We start from the raw sequence: 22,955 nt of genomic DNA on the forward strand, positions 1-22,955 counted from the left end.
AAAAAGGTCGCGAGTAAATTCAAAGTCCCGGTTGTTTTCTCAGCCTCTTCAAAACTTGCTACATTGTGCGCTCGCATTAACAACCAAAAAACAGAACGCGCGACCTGCGGAACCCAGCATACCAATCCACTTCTCAGTTGCAAGGAAGGGGTAGTTTATCAGATTACGCTCTCATGCAAAAAGGCTTGCATTGGACAAACGGGGCGGTGTTTAAATGAAAGGCTAAAAGAACACGAACGCTTACAGGAAATAGGAACTGGTTTCAATATGGCCATACAATGCAAAGAGTGCGGGTGCAGACATCGCCTAAGAGATTTCACTTCACTTTATCACCTTAAAGGCCCCCGGGGTTGGGGGTGTTACATAAGGGGTGGGTTACATGTATAAAGCACAATAAACAAATAAAACACGTAATGAACATAAATTATTCGCTGTTAAATGCAGTAGTTATACAATTCAGAAATTTAGATGTACAGGTGATTGCGGCGATGTCGTGTGGAAGGCCGTTCCAGTCCGGGGCTGAGCGTGGAAAGAATGAAGATGCGAATGTAGCAGTGCGCGTACGAAGCCGTGAAACTTGAACGGAATGACCAATGCGGGGGGAAATACGTGCCGGCGGATTGATGTAGGGCGGATGACGAAGTGAGCTGTAATAAAATTTATGAAACAAGCACATACTAGTAATACGACGTCTACAAGCTAGAGATGTTAAACCTGCCTCTGCTTTTAATGATGATATACTAACGTTATATGAATAGCACGAATATATGAATCTTGTGGCTCGACTTTGTACTGATTCTAGGGAAATTGTTAGATAATTTTGGTTAGGGCTCCAAATTGCAGAGGCGTATTCTAATTTAGGACGGACAAGTGATTTGTAGGCAAGTAATTTTTACGTTCTTGTGGGGCATGTCGTAGATGACGTTTGAAATATCCAAGGGTTCTGTTAGCGGATGATATGATTTTTGTGACATGTGCGTTCCAGGTTAGATAATTGGACAATGTTACGCCGAGGTATTTATAAGTGTGAGTTAATTCTACCGTGGCGTGCGAGATTTTGTATGAGAAGAGGAGAGGATTATGTTTACGGTTAAAAGACACGAGTTTACATTTATTGGGGTTTAGTTCCGTGAGCTATTGGTTACACCAGTCCTGTACACTGTTTAAGTCATTCTGGAGGGCGAGCTGATCAGAGGTGTTATTGATTGGGCGATAGATGGCACAGTCGTCGGCAAAAATACGGATGTTACAAGAGACATGCGTTGGTAGGTCATTATTGAATATTAAAAATAATAGCGGGCCAAGGACTGATCCTAGCGGGACACCTGATGTTACGGGAAGAGGACTAGAGGCTTGATTATTAACGTAAATATACTGGGTGCGGTTAGCAAGGAATTCACTTATCCACTCTAATATGTTAGGATGAAGGTTTATCCATAAAAGTTTTAGTAGCAAGCGCTTGTGAGGTACATTGTCAAACGCTTTCGCGAAGTCAGCAATATTGGATCAGTTTGAAGGTTACGGTCAAGGTTCATGTGCAAGTCATGGATAAATATAGCCAATTGCATATCACAGGATAGGTTTTTATGGAAGTGATGTTAGCAGGATGAAAAAAAAATAATAGAGTCAAGAAAGTTCATTATGTGGGAATAAATGACATATTCCCTGATTTTGCACGGCACACTTGTTAAAGAGATGGGGCGGTAGTTAAGGGGTGATTCTTTGTTACCTGATATAATGACCGGAACAACCTTGCCCACCTTCCAATCGCTGGGAATGCTACCTGTGAAAAGTGATTGTGTAAAAAGTTTTGATAGATACGGTGCGGAAGCATGGCCAGTATTTTTGAGGAACTTGGGGGTGATATCATCAGCACCCGCTGAAGATGACATCTTGATATTTTCTATAATACATATAATGCCGTGCGCAGAAAACATGAATGAAGGCATAGGCAAACTTAGGTTGGTAGTTGCGGTAGAAAGTGGCATATTGGTTTCGTGTGTGAAGACGGATGAGAAAGCGGTGTTAAAAATATTTGCACAGGCAATGTCACTTGTCATCTCGCCAATTGGGTTAGCTAGTGTGATGATCGGAGCCTGTTGAGGATTTACTACTTTCCAGAACTTCCTCGGGTTACTTGTTAGGATCTTGGGGAGGTCAGTACGGAAAAAATCGCGTTTGGCATTACGGATAGATTGCAGGTATGTTGATTCGGCTGTTTAATATCTCTTCCAAGCGCATGCGCTTGGGTTGTGTTTTGCTGCACGGAAAAGTCTCTCTTTTTTTGTTCTGGAGTGTCTTCAAGAGCTTTGAAAACCATGGCTTGTTGTGACTTGCACGAAATGTGATGGTGGGAATAAATTTCGCGGTGAGTTCGGCAATTTTAGTTTTGAAAGTGAGCCAATTATCCTCCAGGGATCGATCATCGAAACCCGTCTCAAAGTTTGGAAATGACGTCGTCAGGTGATTATTAATTTCTTCGTAATTCCCTCTGTCATAGAGGCGAATTGTTTTGCGGAAAGTTTGACGCGATTCAGGGGTGACGGTGAAGGTAGCGTGTAAAACTTTGTGGTCACTGATTTCGCGGAGGTAAGTAAGCGATGATAAACTTTCTGGGTGATTAGTTAGAATAAGGTCCAAGATGTTGGAGGATTCATGTGTGACTCGTGTGGGTTCCGTTACTAACTGGGTGAGATTGAAATTCAAACAAACGTCAACGAAGTTAGTTATCTCGGTGTTGCCTGTTGGTGTTAGGTTCTGTCAGTCAATGGAGGGTTAATTAAAATCACCAAAAAGAATAATGCGCGCGTTGGGAAATTTGCCTGTTATTCGATTCAGACTATCGTTTAACTGCGAAGAAAAGATTGGATTACTGGAGGGGGGTCTGTAGCAGACGCCTAGTATGACGATTTGTGGCACAGAACGACAGATTACCCATAGTATTTCAAGCTCCGATTGGATGTTAATAACAGAACAAGGCAACAGCTGGTTAGTGGCAATAAGAACACCTCCTCCTCGTGAGCTCTTGCGGTCCTTGCGAAAAACGTTAAACTGCGGCAAATCAGCCAAAACTTCCGGATCGGTGACGTCGTCTGTTAGCCACGTTTCTGTTAGTACGAGTATATTGCTGGCAGATGAAGAAACAAGATTACAAATGTGTTTACGCTTTGAGAGGAAGCTACGTATGTTGGTAAAGATAATAGAAAAAGAAAGATTTGGCAGTTTACCGCGAAGGCTTTTACAAGGAAGATTAGTAGCGCGGCGATAAGTCGTATGCTATGAGATTTCATGTACAGATTGTGATGACTCGTCGAATGCATAACGTTTAGTACCGATACACAAGGTTTTGTAGCGCAAGGAAAATTTAGTGTTAGTAGCTTTGGCAAACTTTACAAGTTGCTTTCGCGCTTCTCGGGCAGGGCGTGAAAAGTCCTCCCCTATGCTGTAATCGGTGCCTTTTAACTTACGGCCGTTTGAAAGAATCAGCTCCTTGGTTTTATAAAATGTAAATTTGACTATTATAGGTCGAATGCAGTTAGGAGAATGGCGCCCGAGACGGTGAGCCCTTTCAATTTCTTTAGGGTCAATGGATAAGTTTAAGTGATCACGGCACAGGCGGAGGACCGTTTCTTCAAATTCGGGGTATGTTTCGGATGCATTCTCATCTTTAATGTTGTAAAAAATTAAATTGTTACATCGTGAGTGATTTTCGGCATCATCTAAAGGGGCTTCTATACCTCGGATTTCTTTGGTTGTTTGGGCGGTGTTAGCGCAAATGGTGTTCATGTCGGTGCGTAGGGTTACAACATCTTGATAATTAGTTTCCAGGGCGGATAGTCTGTTACTCAGATCAGAAATAGCTTGTACAGTAGTTGTAAGTTGATTTCTAAGTCCTTGGACCTCGGCGATTAAATGTGGCTGTCCATCAGACAGTTTCTTCAGTTCCTCTAGCACCTTTTTGGGGCCTGGGTTTGATTCAATGTCGTCAGCCAAGAGCAACAAGGTAAGCATGACATCAACACATTCAAGAGCAATGGAAAGGCAGCACTGTGGGCTCGGAAGCTGCAGGAGACAGTAGTTGTTCGATTTTTATGTGAAAAGAGAGTATTGATTACTAACCTGCGTTGCGAAAACGAGCGGGTTGGATGACTGCATAGTGGCACAGCCACCGAGCCCACAGAGCGCCGAGCGCGGATGATGCGCCTTTATAGTCGTCGTGTCTGTCGCTGTCGATGACCATGGGAGAGTCCGGGGGCAGTCGAGGAATAGCAGAAGTGGCGCCGCCGGGCAGGCTGAAACCGCAGGCAGCTGTGCAGCAAGGCCGGCGGGAGACTTGAAATGAAAGGATTCGATGGCGCAGGTGGCATGCGAAGGGGCGGCAACCAGGGACAGGAATAGCATCTGGGTGATGAGCGGTGCAAAAACCTGCGTAGCGAAAACGAGCGGGTTGGATGACTGCATTGTGGCATAGCCACCGAACCCACCGTACCATTGTTCTGGACTGAAGTCGAGACAGCGTTGCCCGTGAGCTGAAGGAAGCCTTCCACATTAAAAGGAAGGGCCTTGAATGCGTCAGCGAACCATCGAAAATTCTCTATAAAAGTGAAATATCCTTTTTAGAAGCCCTTAGTTAGAAATGAGCATGTTGCTGCGCCGCCTGCGCTCGGTGAAAAATCTTAATCTTTTAGTTTTTAATGGGATACTCCCTTACTGCGGGGTTTTGTGTATCACGTAACCATTTTCATTTATGATCATTTGGCCATATACACCACGTGTCATAGTCCCGAGCGTCACCTTTACAATCGTTTTATCGCCTTTTGCCTGTTAACATTTGATTTTCGACAACGTGTGAGTTGCGCCGCCACATTTCCGTATATATATTGTGTGTTTCCGTCAATAAAGCATCAGTTGTTAGTAAGCGCTCATCCATGCCTCTTCTTGTGTCGTCTGTTTGGTGCTTCAGTACTTCAGTAACATGCACCAACAAGCCCAACAAAAAGTTCTGCTGGGATATGAACATTAACGGACTTCGTTTAGTGGGTCAGTGGGATTCGGCGAGGACGAAGAAGACGTGCCTCTGCCCTGTTTGTTTTTGAACAGGTTGTCCTGCTGTTATTGAAGAACGTCTCCCGCACTGTAAAATAATTTACACCTTTCAAATTGAAAAAGGGTGTAAATGTGTCTATAACTCACACCTTTAGGGTGGGATTTATATAACTGACACCCTATCGGTGTGACTTATAGACACAATTACACCCTTTATCAATTTTAAGGGTGTAAATTATTTTACGGTGCGGCCTTCTATCCGCGTTGTACTGCGACACTGGGGGAGGTGCGGGGTACTGACCACGCCTGATGCTCCGGAGTCCTTCTGGGAGTCGTTCATCTAGCCCGGCCGCGTTATCACCAGTTACGACGGCCGTTCATCGCTTTAGCCGTCGACTGCTAGGCCTTGCCCCTGAGTTCTCCTCTCTTCAACCACCTCTCCCTAGGAGTTCCACACATCTCGCAATGGCCGAAACCAGCCCACCGCAAGCACCCCAAAGCAGCCAGTTTTCCAGTTTACAACAAGTAACCTTTCTCTATTCTCTGGTTCCCGATCGCTATCGCGGTGCAGTCTTCGAAGACATTGAAGTATGACAAGTATGAACGCGTTTCACAGATTAACCAGTAGACTGAGCAGCAAAAGCACTCCCACGTATATTTCGCCCTTGACGACAGTGGCCGTACTTGGTACGAGAACCGCGAAGCAAGCCTAACTACATGGAACGACCTTCGTCAGAAAATCACGGACACTTTTGCGTGAGCGGACCGACGCGATCGAGCCCAGCAGATGATGGAGCTAGGGGTACAACAACCTAATGAGTCGGTCACGATGTTCGCCGAGGACTTGGCCCACCTCTTTTGTAGAGCTGACCCGAACATGACTGAAGAAAGAAAGTTGCGCTACCTCATGCGAGGTGCAAAAGAGCAATTGTTCGCGGTGCTTGTGCGGATCCCACCAGTCACCGTCACTGACTTTATCAAAGAGGCTACGGCTATTGAGGGGGCCCTTCATCAAAGATGCAGGCAGTACGATCGACTGTCCACCAGCACCACAATCAATGCCGCCGCAGTGACTGCGAGTATCAGAATCCCATGCGTGAATTGGTTAGAGAACTCGTCAGAGAGGAGAATCTTATACCGACAGTGGGTAGACCCCTATCGTCAATCGCCGGAGTGGTGCGCGACGAAGTCAGGCAGGCGCTCCCGGCAAGCGATGTTCAACATCACCAGCATCCCATGACTTACGCCGCCGCTGTCCGATGCCCCCCATCCGTTACAACCACATCGCCGTACCACCAACCTCCGACAGTCGCTCTTTGGTCGCCGCCGCAAGAGGAGGCTTTGAGGCGCGCACCCGCTACAGTCCCACCACCAGCCGCCGTTCACCGCGCCTTGGTCGACGCCGTGGGACGGCTGGAGCGTGCCTTCCACCTTCGGTCGATACCACATTGGCGACAAAGATGTCGCGAACGTACCCCCAGCTCCGCTGCGCCGTCCGTACCCACGAAACACAGAACCTCTTAAAAACTTCTTGAAACGGCTACAAACGGCTATAGACGTCTTGGTCTACGATAAGACTGAAAATAGAATTTCTTCTAAACATAACCTCAGCACTTGGAATATGCTAGTATATATTCTATCTGCGGCAAAACCCACTACTAGTGTCACTAGAGTCTGTCTTGGTAAACACATTCAGAATGTCTAGCTCAAGAACATTTCTAGATCTTTTCGTCTAAAAGTGCATAAAATGCCAAAAGACGTGTTAAAAGTGCGGTTACCGTCGGCCGTTGGCGTTAGCGAATAAAAAGCGCCACGGGCAAATCGAACTCGTTGGAAGCAACATAAGTTAATTGGCTTTAATATTAAATATTTTCACACCAGAACTTCAACAATGAAGGGCGTGTTATTGTTTTCCATACGGGGCGCGCACACGACGCCTGGAAACCATTTTATGCTCGCGCCGCAGGTATACTGACAGCAGCAGGAGCGAAACGCCAACGTTGCACAGCGGTGTGACAGAGCCACCGCGCTGCGATCACTTCGGCGGCACAATCAAAATTTGTCGCACATCTCATTCTGTGCTGGAAACACTGGGATGCAGGAAGTTTGAAAAAACGGCCACTGCCACCCCCAATGTCTCGGTCATCGGTTCGTTATCTAGCTGTGCGTCATTCTAAGCTGTTCTGCACATTTATACTGGATATTAACTGGAGTCATTTAGCAGTGCTGATGCTGTTTGCCGTGTGTTTTGCATCAGTGTTTCGTGACATCGGCTGTATTGCATGTTTTCGCCGACGGCTTACTTCCACAATGGCGGGATCTGCGTTCGCCGCCTTCGTGTCTCGGTGCGTCTTTGTACGTCGCACGCTCGGATAACACTTTTTCCGGCAAGTGAAATACATTGCGCTTCGTTTTTCGTCAACAATTGGAATATTTTTAGGTGTTACCCGCGACAATCCTTGATATATGGGCTCTTCTGCCTGCGAGTTTTCGTCATTACTTTTATACGAGGGTTCTGCTTGTGTTTTGGTTATTTTAGTCGCTGAGCTGCCGCTAGCTAGCGCATCTATTTTACTCATGAGTGCTCTGATCTGCACATTCTGTTCCTGAATCTGGGCGTTTTGCCTTTCGATTAGTCTTTTAAGTTCTGTACATTCGCCGCACTCTTGGCGTGTTGCGGCGTTTTGGCTAGAGGGGGGAGGTGGGGTAGGGTTGAGGGTTGGGGACTCTCTGTCGTTCCCTAGAGCGACGGAAGGCCTGTTGGTCCAGCCCACCTTTTTCTCGGCGAGTATCCCTCGTTGGTTGGACTCGACCCGGGTTCTTCATCTGGTCCGGGACCTCGAACGGGATCCCCGGCGTCCGCGTAACGTACTCCACCCCGTACCTCCAGCTTGCGAAGGTGAACCGCGAGACGCTGAACACAACGATAAGGAAAGCAATCAAACTCGCCATGGGCATCCCAGTCTACTCGTCAACGCAGAAGCTGCTGGAAATGGGTGCCCACAACAAGGTGGAAGAGCTGGTGGAAGCACACCTATCCCACCAGAGAGTAAGGCTGAGCCGGACAGAGCACGGTCGGGCCGTCCTACGCAAGATAGGATGGCAAATTGAACAGCTACCGACAACGGAGCCGCTCCCCACAACGTGGAGAGACATTATTAAGACCAAGCCCCTCCCCCGGAACACGCAGCCGGGGAGGAACAACGAGAGACGCTCTGCGCGGGCCAAGGCACTGGCTCGACAGCTGGAAGAGGACCCTGAGGTCCTCTACGCGGACGCCTCGCTTCCCAAGCACGGAACCAGAGCAACGGCGGTCGTCACCACCATCGATAAACTGGTCACAGGCGCGTCGATACGGACGACGAATACAGCCGAAGCAGAAGAAGTGGCCGTGGCCCTCGCACTCGCACAACCGGGAGTGAGGACCGTGGTCACAGACTCCCAGACCACCTACGCAAGCTACCGCAAGGGGAACATCTCTAGCGATCCTCACCAAATGCAAATCACCGGGACGGGCCGTTGAGCTCGTGTGGGTCCCGGCTCACTCGCAAGTGGAAGGCAACGCACTCCCCGACCACTATGCACGAGAACTGTCAATCCGGGCCGAGGACGAGCCAGAGCTACCGCACCCCGTGACAAGCTACAAAGAAATCACGCAAATGTACGGAAGCGGCAGATGTAGGCTTCCCCGTCCGCATCCGCAACTCAACCGAGTGCAGCAAACGATCGTGCGACGCACGCAAGCGGGGTCGCTAGCGCATCCCGTGCTCTTGCACAAGATGTTCCCAACAGAGCATAACACTTCATGCCCTTTTTGCAGACGGTCAAAAGGCACTCTAGCACACATCCTTGCAGAGTGCACTAAGCTCAAGAACTCCCCACCCTCCCCAGCCCCAACCCCTCCGAGTGATGGGAGACCTTGTTGTCCAGCCCCGACCTACCGACCCAGCTCGCGCTGGCGGCTAGGGGCCAGGAACTGCTGGACGCATATGGGACCTGAGAAGAAGATTCCACCCCTTCTCGTGCCAGCGCGCACCAACCGTCACTAAGGGCTCAGCACAAAAGTTGATTCTCTCTCTCTCTGCTTGTGTTCAACCGTCCAGCACTACCGCGTTCCACGACTTCCTCAACACGAGTCAGAACTTTGCTCTGCTTGTTAGTCTTTGTGGTTGACGTAGCACGAACCAACCGAAAGGAGAGAATTCGAAGACGACGCACTGGCTGTAATGCTGAACCAGGCTGAACACGCCATATTTTGTGTCCTTTTGTTCTTGCGTGTGCGCGCGTGTGTGTCAGGGACGATGCAGTTTGTAGCGTTCCCACTTTATAGCAAAACAAAAATATAACTGCAATGTTTACTTCATCTATACAATTCCAAATTAAATCGTCTGCTGATGTACAAATTTCGCTTGTGTTTTGTTCTAAATAAGCAGCTAAACTTTTAACCTAGTAGGTGCTTCACCTGGGAGTGAAATCACGACAGCTTCGCATTTATTAATGAATGACTGTGATTGGGTCACCTTATTTGTAATTGCAAATCCACCTTTCAACTGACTTGATGCTATCTTATTTTGTTCCTTTCACTCTATAGACGGCTGGACATCCTTCTTGTACCCTGGCGCTAGCTGGATGACGGGACCCCATCATGATCAGTGTAAGCCAATGTACTGTACCCTCTCTGGTCGTCCCAGTGATATTTATATGGGTTAAGGCCAGGGAGCGCTTCATGGTAAAATAGCTAGTTGGTGTCTCACAAACAGGCATTTTTTTTGCACTGGTCCATTATAAGCTGCCACTATTATCACCAATTTCTCAGTGCCAGTGTACATACACAGTTCTACTAATAATTAGTTTCCCTAAGCCTTACAAAATGTACCTGTAGGTAGTCATTGCTATGTAAGAACTCAAAAATTAACTATGCTGTGTCATACAAGTATTCCATACATAAGTAAAAATTTGCTACAACAAATTTGCTACATTACACCTTGCTTCCCTAATGCACAAATGTATTCAAGCCAGTATTTGATTAGTTTGGTATTCTAAATGTTTTCTGTGTGATTCAGTTTCTTTACAGGAATTTACTGTACGGCATCAGCAAGCAGTCTAATTTAAGATTTATGTGTGCTTTAAAAGGTGTGCTTTGCCGCTAGAATGGATAAAACATGGGCCGAGGCGTCCATACAAGGACAAACTTCAATTTCGCTCTACCACCATCAGCACTTGGCTGGCGCTTGCAAAATGAATCACATCAGGTAGCTTGTGCCAGACTGTTCTTTAACCTTATTATGAGGAGATCACAAAGTGATGTGTGGAGGTGCCTGTGTCTGAGATATAGATTGCGCTGCAACATGTGCGTGTAGAAAAGGCATAATGCTGAGGGTTCCAGCAGTTTGCAGAGGTGCTTTTGAAATTTTGTCATAACTGCAATTTCACCTGTGCTGTTTCTTATCACCTATGTCAATAATATCATTGGAGGTGTTATCAGTATTTAGCAATCTATTTGCCCTGGCCCATTAGCCTGCCACATTTGCCTTTTCACTAGGTGGGCATTTATTCTGCATGGACCATTACTTGAATACACCTTTTTGTGTGCAGTGGCTTCTCGATTGCAAGTCAACATAGTGCTCAGAATTACCTGAGGCTATAGATGCACTGATGAATTAGCCACCTATACGAATCACTTTGCACTTTCTCGTGCAAACAGCATGTTAACACTTCCAAGACAGTGGGCAATGTTATCGTTTCATCACATCATGAGATATTTTCAATTTTGTATGACGCATCATCCAAGGTGTTGCATCATTTGTGTGAGGTGTTGCCCTCAGCGAATTAGCGTCACATGAAAATATATTAACAAAAGTGATTGATCCAGCTTGGAGTGTTGCTTTGGAACACTACTTTATCACCACTCCTCCTCTGCATGCTACCTGCTTACTCTGTACTGTGTCATGTTTAAGTTTGAAAGAAAGGCAACAGCTAGGCAGCACAAAATGCCAAACTTGCTTTTAGTTCAACAATATAAAACGCTATTTTACTCTTTAATTAAGTTAGTACATCATTTACCTGCAGGGTGAATTACTGTTTTAAATGGATTATATTTTGCAGGAAGCTTCTCAGACTTGGTTGACAGGTTAATAAGTGGCTTTTTGGCCACAAAACACCATATAATAATTTAAAGGCTGACTTTGACTCTGCTATGCAACTTAATGACTATATGCCGGGAACAAGGTCTCCGAGTTGTGGCGAAACACTCCCAGGGTTCTGCTAGGACACATAAATAACCAAGAAAGTGGATGGGAAAACGACGCCGCTGTAGCTCAATTGGCGAAATGCGAAGGTTGTGGGTTCGGTTCCCGCCTGCGGCAAGGTGTTTTTTCATCCACTTTCATTTCCATTAATTTATCGTTTCTTTATTTTGTTTATTAAGCACAAGTAATTTCTCCTATGTTGTCCTTGGTGTCAGTGTTTGTTGGCTTCTTATGATAGGGAATATACTGGTCATCTTAAACATCATCGCATAAGTACCTTAAGATACCCGTAATTTAAGAGAAAGGAGTGCTTAAATTTATTTTTAATGTGAGCCAAACTTATTACTTAGCACATATTGCTAATTGAAGTTCTAATTTCAACATTCCCATTTCTTCCCTTGCCCCTTTTTTTCCTCTTCTGTGCAGGTATTGCTTGCGTATGTCTACAAGAACCGTCACGCGTGGCCTGTAACAGCAAGCTTGTGTGGGCAGCAAGTGCTCTCCTACGAAGGCTGGCCTACTCTGGCAGCGGCGGCAATCATCGTCAAGATTTATGCATGATCACCTTTGCTGCTATTTGTCACTCTTGTTAATTACACTTTCTGCATCTTTGCTAATTTATTAGGTAATAAAGTATGACTATGTGACATAGTGTGAAGTTGATGTCTTAATGCATTTTTGCTTGCAATCATCTTTTATGCATGAAAAGCTCATCGTACAGTTTATGAAAAAAATAACAGCATATTATGATTTATCTTTCAGTTCTCGTAACATGCAACGTACAAGCATTTCACTAATAGATGGTATGCCGAAGACCTGGCCATTATTTCTGCTTGATGCTGTGCATGCATGTGGCGTTACCTTACAAGAGGCACCCACAAAGTAAGTTACAATTTACTTTTAAATGAAGCATGGACATCAGAAAAAATATATCTATATTGCTAGTTAGAGTGGTTCGCAGAATGTTTTTCCAGATGTGTACTATGCTTTATTTCTTAACTCATTGTAGCACAGTGTTCTGTTTCGTATACTGGTGTACGGCTATTGTGCTCCCTGTAGCTGAAACTAGGATGTAATTTTTGCCTGAATTGCAGCATCACCGACAAAATTTTTCTTTGCTAGAAACTATTTCAATTTGGGCGGAGACCCAGCAGGGCGAAGTTGTGTCAGTAATGACGTGTTTCATGCAAAGATGTTCTTGTTTAGGTCAATGGGTGAATATTAGAATTATATCAGCATACTATACAGATCTTGTTTTATTTGCAAAATAATTCTGACAGGCGGCATTCAATTGATTCTTTTAATTAAAAAGCACTAATTGACCAGTGAGGCTGTACTACACTATTCCCATGGTTCACATCTGGAAAAACTACCTGTGCATCACTCGATCCGACAATATAAACTTTTTTTTTCTGATGTCCATGCATCGCTTAAAATAAATTGTAAATGTGGGCAAACGTCGTGTTACTGTAATAGCTGCCGCAAAAATTTGAGGGAATGTCTAATAAAAGTCTTCAGTTGTTCTTGTCAAGCTGTCCATTAGCCAACCTTTAGCGTAACGTTAGCAGGGCTTACTGAAGTACTTATAGACGTCCATGGCTACAAAATGTCTTGATCAAGACAGCTACTAGGCTTTTGAATTAGCCGTTCAAGACATCTTTTAGACATCAAATAGCTGCTTGCGTGTTTCGTGGGTACCCGCCCACCATGAGCTTCACCGGGCTTTTTCCGCCGCCATTTTTCCTTCCGATGCCCGGCCATCCGTCATTGCCATGGGAACAGATGTTCAACGTGTACTTGCAGGCATCCGGAGCCGCCGCATTCAAGCGGGAGCAACGCAAGGCTATTCTTTTGCATTGTTTGTGGGCAGAGGTCCAGCGTATTTATCAGACGCTACATGCAGGGACCAGCGCCGCAGCACCGGCAACGCGAAGTGCCGCAGCACTCGCCGATGACAAGTCTGTCGTGGCCACTCCTGGCGAATACGATACCGCACTCGCCGCATTACGGCACCAGTTTTCGAAGACGCGCAACGTTATCATCGAGCGTCATCGCTTTCCCGGCCCCAGCCAACACACAGGCGAGTCCATTCATGACATTGTTGCCGCTCTACGGGAACTGGCGTCACATTGTTCGTTTGCCTCGCAAGATGATGCTCTGAGGGATCGATTCGTTGCCGGCGTAGCTTCCAATCGCGTACGTGAGCGGTTACTGCTCGTGGGTTCCACACTTTCATTCGAAAATTCAGTTCGAATTGCATTTCAGTTTGAACAGGCGACTGAAGAGCTAAAGGAGCTTTCTGCTTCGGTCGAAGCAATTTCATTGCGGCAAGGTCGTAAACCATTCTCCCATTCTTCGAAAAAAAGGAAATCACAACCGACAGCCAACTTTGAGCAGAATTTAACGAGGAGTGCGGGCGGCTCACGTGCGCCGCAGCGGAACCGCCCCCTTGAGCGGAACCGAGAACAGAGTAGACGCTCCGGTTCGCCACATTGTTTCCAAAGCGGCTCGAGGGACCACATCGCGTCAGCGCCACAGAGCCCAGCGCATGGGAAGACTTGTTGGTTTTGCGGTCGCAAGGGCCACTTTCAAGGGGTATGCAACCGCAAGCTAACTCAAATGCAAGGCAGAGTCCGTGAAGTTGAATTTCATGAAGATGTTTCGTCATCTAGCAGTGCTGAGCAAGTTTTGACTGTGCAACGTTCCGCGCGTAGCGGAATCCATATTCAAGTGCAAGTCGCGAATGTCACCTTGACATTCCTTATAGACTCAGGATTCCGCTGCCGACTGTCGTTGACCCGCTACCTGTTCCATTTCTACACCGTCAAGCACGCAGCCCCGTAACAAAGCTCTTCCGACAGCCTTAGCACATGAGTTCACTTCATTTTTCAGTGGCGAGTTGGGTCTTGCTAAGGCGTTCACGCATTGCGTCAAGACGCGGCAAGGCGTGCCGCCTGTAACTTCGAAGCTTCGTCGTCTGCCATATTTTCTCCGGTCACCAGTATCAAATGAGCTTCAGAGGTTGCTGAACCTTGACATCATCGAGCGCATCGATACTTCTGAATAGGTTTCCCCCCATTGTTGTTGTTAACAAGAAAGATGGTAGCATCAGGATATGTGTAGACCTTCGAGAGCCGAAGGAAGCTATTGTTCCAGGCAGTTTTCCGTTGCCCCACGCAGAGGAACTGCTTCACGCTTTAGTAGGCGCTACACACTTCTCAAAACTTGACTTGGTTTCCGCTTACCATCAGGTTCTCTTGCACCCTGACAGCAGGGATCTGACAGCTTTCATCACTCATGACGGCCTTTTCCGTTTTAAAAGAGTTTGCTTTGGGTTGGTTTCTGCCCCAGCGGCATTTCAGAAGATGATGGCGACAATCCTTGACCGCTGCCCTGGCGTGTTATTCTACATTGATGATGTCATCATTTTTGGCAAGACCGCAGAAGAGCACCTTTCAAACTTGAAGACCGTGCTGCAAAAGAAAAAAAACACAGGTCTGAAACTGTACAACAAATGCCTCTTCGACGTTCCAGAACTTGCGTTTCTAGGTCACAAGGTCTCCGCACGTGGTATCTCGCCACTCGCTGAGAAGGCAGACTCCATAGTTAACACACCAGTGCCAACTGATGTTGCCACCCTTCGTTCGTTCCTGGGTCTCGTAGAATACTATTCCAAGTTTGTTCCACATTTGGCACAAGTGGTCGAACCTATGAGAGTCTTGCTTCGCAAAAATGAGCCATTCATCTGGTCTGCCGAAGCAGACAGCAGTTTCAGGAGGGTCAAAGAAATGCTTTCGTCGAGTACAGTACAGTCCACAAGATGTTCGATCCATCACTTCCAGTTATTGTATAGACCGACGCGTCCAACTGTGGGCTGGGAGCAGTCCTGCAGCAACAAAGTGGCCACGAGCTCCGCACAGTCACTTTCGCATTTCGTACACTTTCGTCTGCGGAGAGAAAATATTCAGTCGGTGAACGAGAAGCTCTTGCATGTATTTGGGCATGTGAGCGATGGCACAGGTACCTTTGGGGTCGCCATTTCACAACTTAACAGACCACCAGGCACTGGTGTCCTTGCTGTCGTCACAAGGACATGGAAGACGCCCACTCCGAATCACACGCTGGAGTGCACGACTGCTTTGCAACAATTTCATTGTTAAAAACCGCAAGGGGTCCACAAACACTAGCAGATGCACTTTCTCGGCTACCAGCACCTACCACGGAGGCAGAGATTGCTAAGGAGGAAGAAATTGTCTCGTTTATTGAGCCATCCTGCGTGACAAAGGAGAAGTTCAGGCAGGCCGCCCTCAACGACAGTTGCCTCGAAACCGTCAAGTCATTCGTGCTGAGTTCCTGGCCGCCTAAGAAGTCCATACCAGAAGAGGCGAAACCATTCTACCCCATGCGGGAAGAACTTTCTGTTGTCGATAACCTGCTACTGCGTGGAGAGCGCCTCGTTGTTCCGTCCTCCCTCACAGCTCAGATCATCGGCATCACGCACGAGACACATGACGCACGAGACACATCAGCGCTCAGTCCTGTTTACTCGCTCGTCCTGTGTTGCGCTGTTCCTGTTTTTATTCTAAACGCATCCGCATATCACGCGCACAAAGGCGCGACTGCGTGAGCGGTTCTGGCGGCCGCGAATGGATAATCAAGTGGAAACGGCAGTAAAAAACTGCCCCATTGGCAGGTAAGTCCGCCAAAACATCACCAGCACCGTTGCAACTTGCTGAATGGCCTGAGCGACCGTGGCAGAAGCTTGGCGTAGATATTGTTGGTCCTTTGGAGCATGCAGCTCACAACAACAGATTTGCTATAAGGCTTGCTGACTACCATTCAAAATGGCCAGAGGTATATTTTGCAGCTAAGTGTCCACGAGCACCGTGAAATACTTTTTAACAAGTGTTTTTGCCCGTGAAGGCTACCCAGAAGAGATCGTTTGTGACAATGCACCTCAGTTCACTTCGTGTGAGTTCATCACTTTCCTGCAAAACAGAGGCATCAGTCTTTCACATTCTTCGGTATACTACCCTCAAGCCAATGAGCAAATAGAACGTTTCAATCGCACACTGAAAAATTTCATTCAAGTCTCACTCCTCGAAAGACGACCACTCCGGCGAGCTGTTACAGAATACCTTGCCATTTACCGCTGTACTCCGCACGCCACCACCGGGGTCGCCCCAGCAGTTCTGCTGCATGGTAGAATACCCCGAACCAGGCTGGATGTCATGGGTTTCTCAGCACCAGCATTTGCGGAAGACCCAGCCAAGGAGTTGGCGCGACTTCGCCAAAGGATTCGGCGACAGCAGCAGAGCAGTAAGTACTACACGGACAAAGGGAGAGCCGCCAAGAAGACGAAGATAGCCGTAGGCGACTTTGTCCGCATCGAAAACCGTCCGTTCGTTTCCAGGGAGACTGCGTCTTTTCTTCACCAACTGAGGTGATCAAGAGGAGGGGACCAGCCTCTTTCCGACTTGCAGACGGCGGTACGTGGAATGCATCCGGCAGTATTTTCGGCAGTGGAAGTTCCGGCAGTATTTTCGTCTGTCCAAACGAACAGTGCGTAGCTTGTGCGACGAGCTTGACCCTATCATTGGATGCCAGCGAGCCAGTGGCCTTTCCACAGAAAGGAAGGTGTTGTGCGCGCTGCGATTCTTCGACACCGGAAGCTTCCAGATGAGCGTTGGTCGCGAGGAGCACATAGGCATGGCACAGTCGACCGTGAGCAGCACCATTCACGAGGTGACGGAGGCCATAATTTCGTTGTCTACCCGGAGAAAGTTGGTGGACTTTTCACTCGCACCAGCTGCCAAGGATGAGGCAAAGGCGGCGTTTGCGCGACGTGGCGCCATTCCAGGCGTGCTAGCGTGCGTCGATGGCACGTTGATCGCGATTATGAAGCCAGAGGGAATCAGCCCGGCCGACACGGCGAGCTTCATGTCGAGAAAGGGTTATTACGCCCTAATCATGGTTGTAAGTACCAATGGAATGTTTTACGTCAAACTGTGGTCGCCATTTTTACTCGCTCATAGTAGCAATTGTTCAGTTTAATGCCCAAGCTGGCATAATTAGTAATGTAACGATTAAAAGAGGACATGCGGGGAACTGTTTACGAGCTCGTTGAAGTCTGACATGTCGAGAGTAATGATGAGTGCCATGTGTTTGTGTGCATAATCCGTCTGCCGTTCCAAAATTGTTTTCGTTCTGGCGCGCATACGCAATCAAGTTGTGCATCTTGGAGGTATTAAGGAAAATGGGCAGCGGTCGTAGCAGAAATGAATACACTATAGGGAAGATACGATGGAAGCATTTTGAACACGGAAGTACTTACATCCATTGCATGGGCTGGCTTTGGCTTGTATGGGTGTTCTTGCGCATTATCGGGCCTCAAGTTTTGATTTAGCTATCAATTAGTGCAAACCATAGGCGTGCGCACGGGGGGGGGCGCATTCCCCCCCCCCCCCAATTGCAAGGCCCTGTGCACGCCTATGGCTGAAACAGTCTGCTACCTGTACCAGCGAACATGTATTCTTTTCTGCATATGAATGGCAAAACGGATTTCGAGCATATCTGCAGTGCTATTTTGCATTGCTCGCCATTGCAGGTGTGCAACGCGGGACTTCGCATTCTTGTTGTGGACCCCCGGTTCCCTGGTTCGTGCCACGACTCTTGGGTGTGGCAGCATAATCCGCTGCCTGCACGCCTAGCCGCACAACTGCAGCCTGGCGAGTATCTGCTTGGTTAGTATTCGCAATGCGTACACCTCCGCACCCAGCTGTCACTTTTCTATAATAGGAGACTCAGGATATCCCCTCGAGCCATGGCTGCTTGTTCCAGTACCTGGCAGCCATGCCGGCGTCACCCCTGAAGGCCACTAAAACCGGGAGCAAGCATCCATGCGCAATGTTGTGGAGAGATGTATCGGGGTGTTGAAAAGCAAGTTCCGCTGCTTGCAGCACTTTCGGACACTGCTCTACAGCCCCGATAGAGCAGCGCGAATCATTTATGCATGCATTGCTATCCATAACATTGCCTTGGACACGGGCGACTGGACATTGGACGATTATGGTGGGGAAGTGACACCAGCTGAGGAGCCAGAGGAGCCAGGAGACATCCAGGTGCTGGCACCGCACGACGCGTTCCTCAGAGGAAAGCAGCAGCGCAGCGCCGTTGTCAACCTTTTCGGAAGGACACAGGAATGGTGTGTTTTCATAATACATAATTTATTTATACAAATTGCAGCGCCCTTAGGCTATCACAGGGCTGTGTTGGTACAGAGTAAAATACATTAAAAAATTTGTATACACATCAAGTGCACCTCCATACGGATGGTCAATGTTCCAAATCCACACATCCGATAGATTATGATAACTTAAACACAAACGAAGTAAACTTATCCAAAGAATCCTTTAAATAGAATGCCACAGCCATGGACTCAGAAACAATTGTACTCTCTTCACTATGCGAGAGTCTCCAAGGCTGCCACTTATTAACAGTAGTACTCGTAAAGCAGTCGTAAGGCAATGCTTCATGCCCCTTCATCTGTGAAGAAGTGCATTTGCTGCCGCTCCCAAGCTAGCATTGTTTTGTGCAATATGCACATCACAAAATGCTTCTTTCCTCGTGTAACATTAGAAATACGATGCTACAACAGCTTGTATGTGTTGTGTGCATCCTGTGATATGCAACTTTCTGTAGATGCAGCAATGGTTAATTTCTAGTCATGTCCAAACATGTGTTTGTTTTGCCATAGTTGGTGGTTACAGTAATGGGAAATTGGCACAAAGTACTTCTTTCTTAGTGCAACATGAAACACGGTAGCAACGTGAAAGTGCAGCCTTTTCTTTAAATATCACATGAAATATGAAATGGAAACATCCCTTGACCCATCATAGTCATGACAGACTTGATGGAAGCAGTACATATGATCGGCACTCAGTGGCTCATGGTCACCATCAGCAAAAGGTGCGCAAAATTTTCATAAAACACACCAGAATAATCGCAACCGCCGCATTCTGTGCATTCGGACGCTCAGTGTACATTGGTAGGAGCAAGGCAACAGGCTTGCTAGCCATGTCTTGTGCTAGGTGTATCAAAACTTCCGTGCAAGCATGAATACGCAGGCGAGGCAAGCAAGTAAAGCGTAATGAATGCGGATTCAAACACAAACACAATGTAACGCTGAGTGTAGTGACAACATTACACTCGTCACATCATGTCCAAATGTGTTGACGTAAATTAACGTAAAAGCGCATAAAAATTGATAGGTCAACTTTATCACGCTCTATGATGACAGGTACACCACAAACCATGTAGTACAACATGCTTAAGGCAGCAAAGCATGTGACAACATTTCAACATCAGCATCACACAATTCGTTTTCACCACGGCACATAAAACTTGCAGTTACATTTACGTGACCTTGCAAGAAAGTATGACTTTCACAGGTATGTCCGTTTTGAGAACAAACAAAAACTGCGCAAAAAAGAACAAGACAGAGAAAGAACCACACGACTGAGGCGCAGTTCTTTCTTGTTCTTTTTTGCGCAGTTTTTCTTTGTTCTCATGATGTCACACCAACTAGCCCCTCACCGGAAGCTTCTAGTATGTCCGTTCCCTTGTCAGTGTTATGAGTCCCTGTCTAGAAGCATTCATTTCTCGACAGCAATTGTAGTGCGATGCTAAACAACAGGTTAATCATAATTTTAAAAAGAATGAGTGCACTTGCCAGCTGTGATGAAAATGTTACATAAGACATGAATAATTGGCTCTGCAATCTCACAGCACCAAGAAGGTGCCACACGTGAAACTTATTCTTGCAATGACTCGCTTGCAACGAAGACTAGAGGAGTAAACCAAACACTGGCGTGGTGCAATGATGATGGTCATTTTCATTTGTGAAACTATGCAACTTAAAGAGTGAGTAGTTTGGTGCTCTGAAAGAAGAGCACATTGTAGTTGTTGCACCTTAGCCTCACTGTGCCGAAATGAAAATATCACAGTGCAAACACTATGCGGTAATGCTTCATAATGAGTGCAGTAAGCTACAACACAGTGAAGCAATATAAATAACACAGTACAAAACCCATACACAGAAATCGACAACTATTTGTAATGATTCCAGAGTGAATGACTAGGTGCCTTTGAAATGTGTAAATAAAGAAAGCACGCTGGCATTGCAACTGGATAAGCATAAATAGAAAGAGGGAAATATTACAGAACAAAAATGGGCGCACGCATTACACCCTTCAACCAAAAAAAATGCTCCTGTATTACTCATAAAAGAAACTTAAACACTAAAACTCAAGCAATAAATAAATAAAACCAACGGCACTGATGAAACACAAATGAATAAAGTGATATTGAAAAAAATAAATTAATTTCTGTCTTGTTGCAGGTGGGCAGCGATGTCTTGCGCTATGGCGCGCACCTGCTCCAAGATCCCTTCCTGAGCTGCTGCCGTCCGCTGTGCCGCGACAGCAAGGCGGGTTGTGGAGGCTACGATTCTCCGCGGCACCTGGAATGAATAATCATGGTGGAACTGTTCACATGAATTTTCTGATTACTCGCAACCAGCTCACGGCGGGAAGCTGCTGTTGTCAAGGATTCCCTCTCTTTTGAAGAGCCACTGGCCTGATGGCATCCTCCCAGGTAGCACAAAAGAGATACGTAACGTTTTCGTAGAGTTTATCCAAGACGATAAAAACGGGTTAAAGAAGACACGAATGAGAGAACTTCGGCGGGAATACGTCGTATATCTCTGCTAATGTCCGGCTTAATTACTTTCTTGAGACGATCTAGAACAGGTCTGCAAGACGTATTCGAAAAGCTGGTCTAGAAATAGGATTGGGAAAGACACAAGTAATCCCTTTGCCAAAACTATTCGCTACCAATTTCTAAACGTTTTTAGGACGTTATCAAAAAGCTGGTCTAGAAGCGGTCTTGAAAGGTTTACGATCATCTGAAGCTAATTTTCGCGGGTGACGGGCGCGATCAGTCATCGTTGTTCAAAACACGCGTTTAGTTTCGCCTCACGCGAAACAAACCTCATTGGCCTAGGCCGTTGGCATGGCCTAGGCCAATCGCGTGAGGTGAAACTGATCGGGCGTTTCGAACAACGGTCTCCAATCGCGCCCCAGATGAGTAGAAGCGTCGGTGTTGACTGTAAGAGCCATGGCGCAGTGCCAAGCACTGTTCCCCGCATGGCCGGCGCATCTTCTGCCAAGTCGCACGAAAATGAGCCTGTTAGGAATAATAAATCCTTAATACCGCCTTTAGTAAGCTACGATGCTTACAACCACAATGGGAATAACATCCTGCAAAGAACAAATGGCCACGTCTTGGCAGGTGGCCAGACCAAGCCCTCCATGCCAAGAGTGCATGAAATGAGAACATTATGACAAAGCAAAAACACTTTATTAAAATGTAATGCTTATGTAAGGTTCGAACAAACTGTGTGAGAAATGCAAATAGAAGTAAAAGTACATCAACAATGACAAAAGTCGCAGAAAGGATTCGTAATGAACTCGAAAGTGAACATTCACTAGCACATAAACAAAATTCCAAGTACACATACAAAAATGAACAGAAAAACCTGGAGTGTACTAAAGTGTCTAATTTATCATAGTAAAGTGCGCGTGCTATTAGATGGACTAGAGTTATGCAGAAGTGACATCGGAGCGAATGGAAGAACTAGACTGAAAAATGCAAGAGTATGAATTGGATGGTAACTGCCTCCAAGCAATGTTAGCAATCATCTAGAAGCTTGAAAAGAGCACAAAAAGAAATACCACCGCATACCATCATAAAACAATCCTGTGAAAGAAATAAAAAAAATGGGAACAATGCAAAATTGGAAATATTGCCTTTAGGATATACCAAAGAAGGTAATGGCGAGAAAAAATAACCATACAACAAAAAAGTAATAAAGTGAAATTAGTACAGAATACTTAAACGGGGGATTCAGTGTAACAAGTGAACACTACTGTAGTACAGCGAACGATGAAACAGTAATGCTGCATCTTGCCACTACAGAACGTGAGAAATGAATATGCAAGCCTCATATTAGAAACTTACATAAACATGGAAATAAACTGGAATGCACTGGAAGCTGCATTTGTGTAACAAAGGAAGCAATGGTCATAATGAATAGTAAGTCTTTTATCTAAAAAGCCCTTTACAAGAGGCAAAGTTGTACCTCTCTGGCAAAATAAGGTTGCGACGAATAATTTTCAAACCAGCAAATACATTAATTAGCACACTGACATGTCGCACTTTGCGCACATCTCCAGTCTCCTAAAGTAAAAAAAAGCACTCTGAATGAGAAAAACATTTAACACATGTAGCCCAGAGCAAATTCTTTGCCAGTTCACTCACACTTTCACATCCAAAAACATTTGCCACAAAGTCCAGGCACAGTTCCACTGATGTTTACCAATTCACCCCCACTTTCACGTCCAAAAATATTTGGCACACAGTCCAGGCAGAGCTTCATAGATAAACAGCTTGAGAGCACCCTACTGATTATTGTGCATTCCCGCTGCTGGAAATAGAACTGCCGCACATGCTGGTAATGGTTTCAAAGTAGTCACACTTGCTGCCCTGGACAGGTATGCTCAGATATCTGCACTGGTGCTCTATTTTGTCGAAGTAGACACA

This window comes from Dermacentor variabilis, chromosome 2 (genome assembly GCF_050947875.1).
Source record: "Dermacentor variabilis isolate Ectoservices chromosome 2, ASM5094787v1, whole genome shotgun sequence".
Classification (NCBI taxonomy): Eukaryota; Metazoa; Arthropoda; class Arachnida; order Ixodida; family Ixodidae; genus Dermacentor; species Dermacentor variabilis.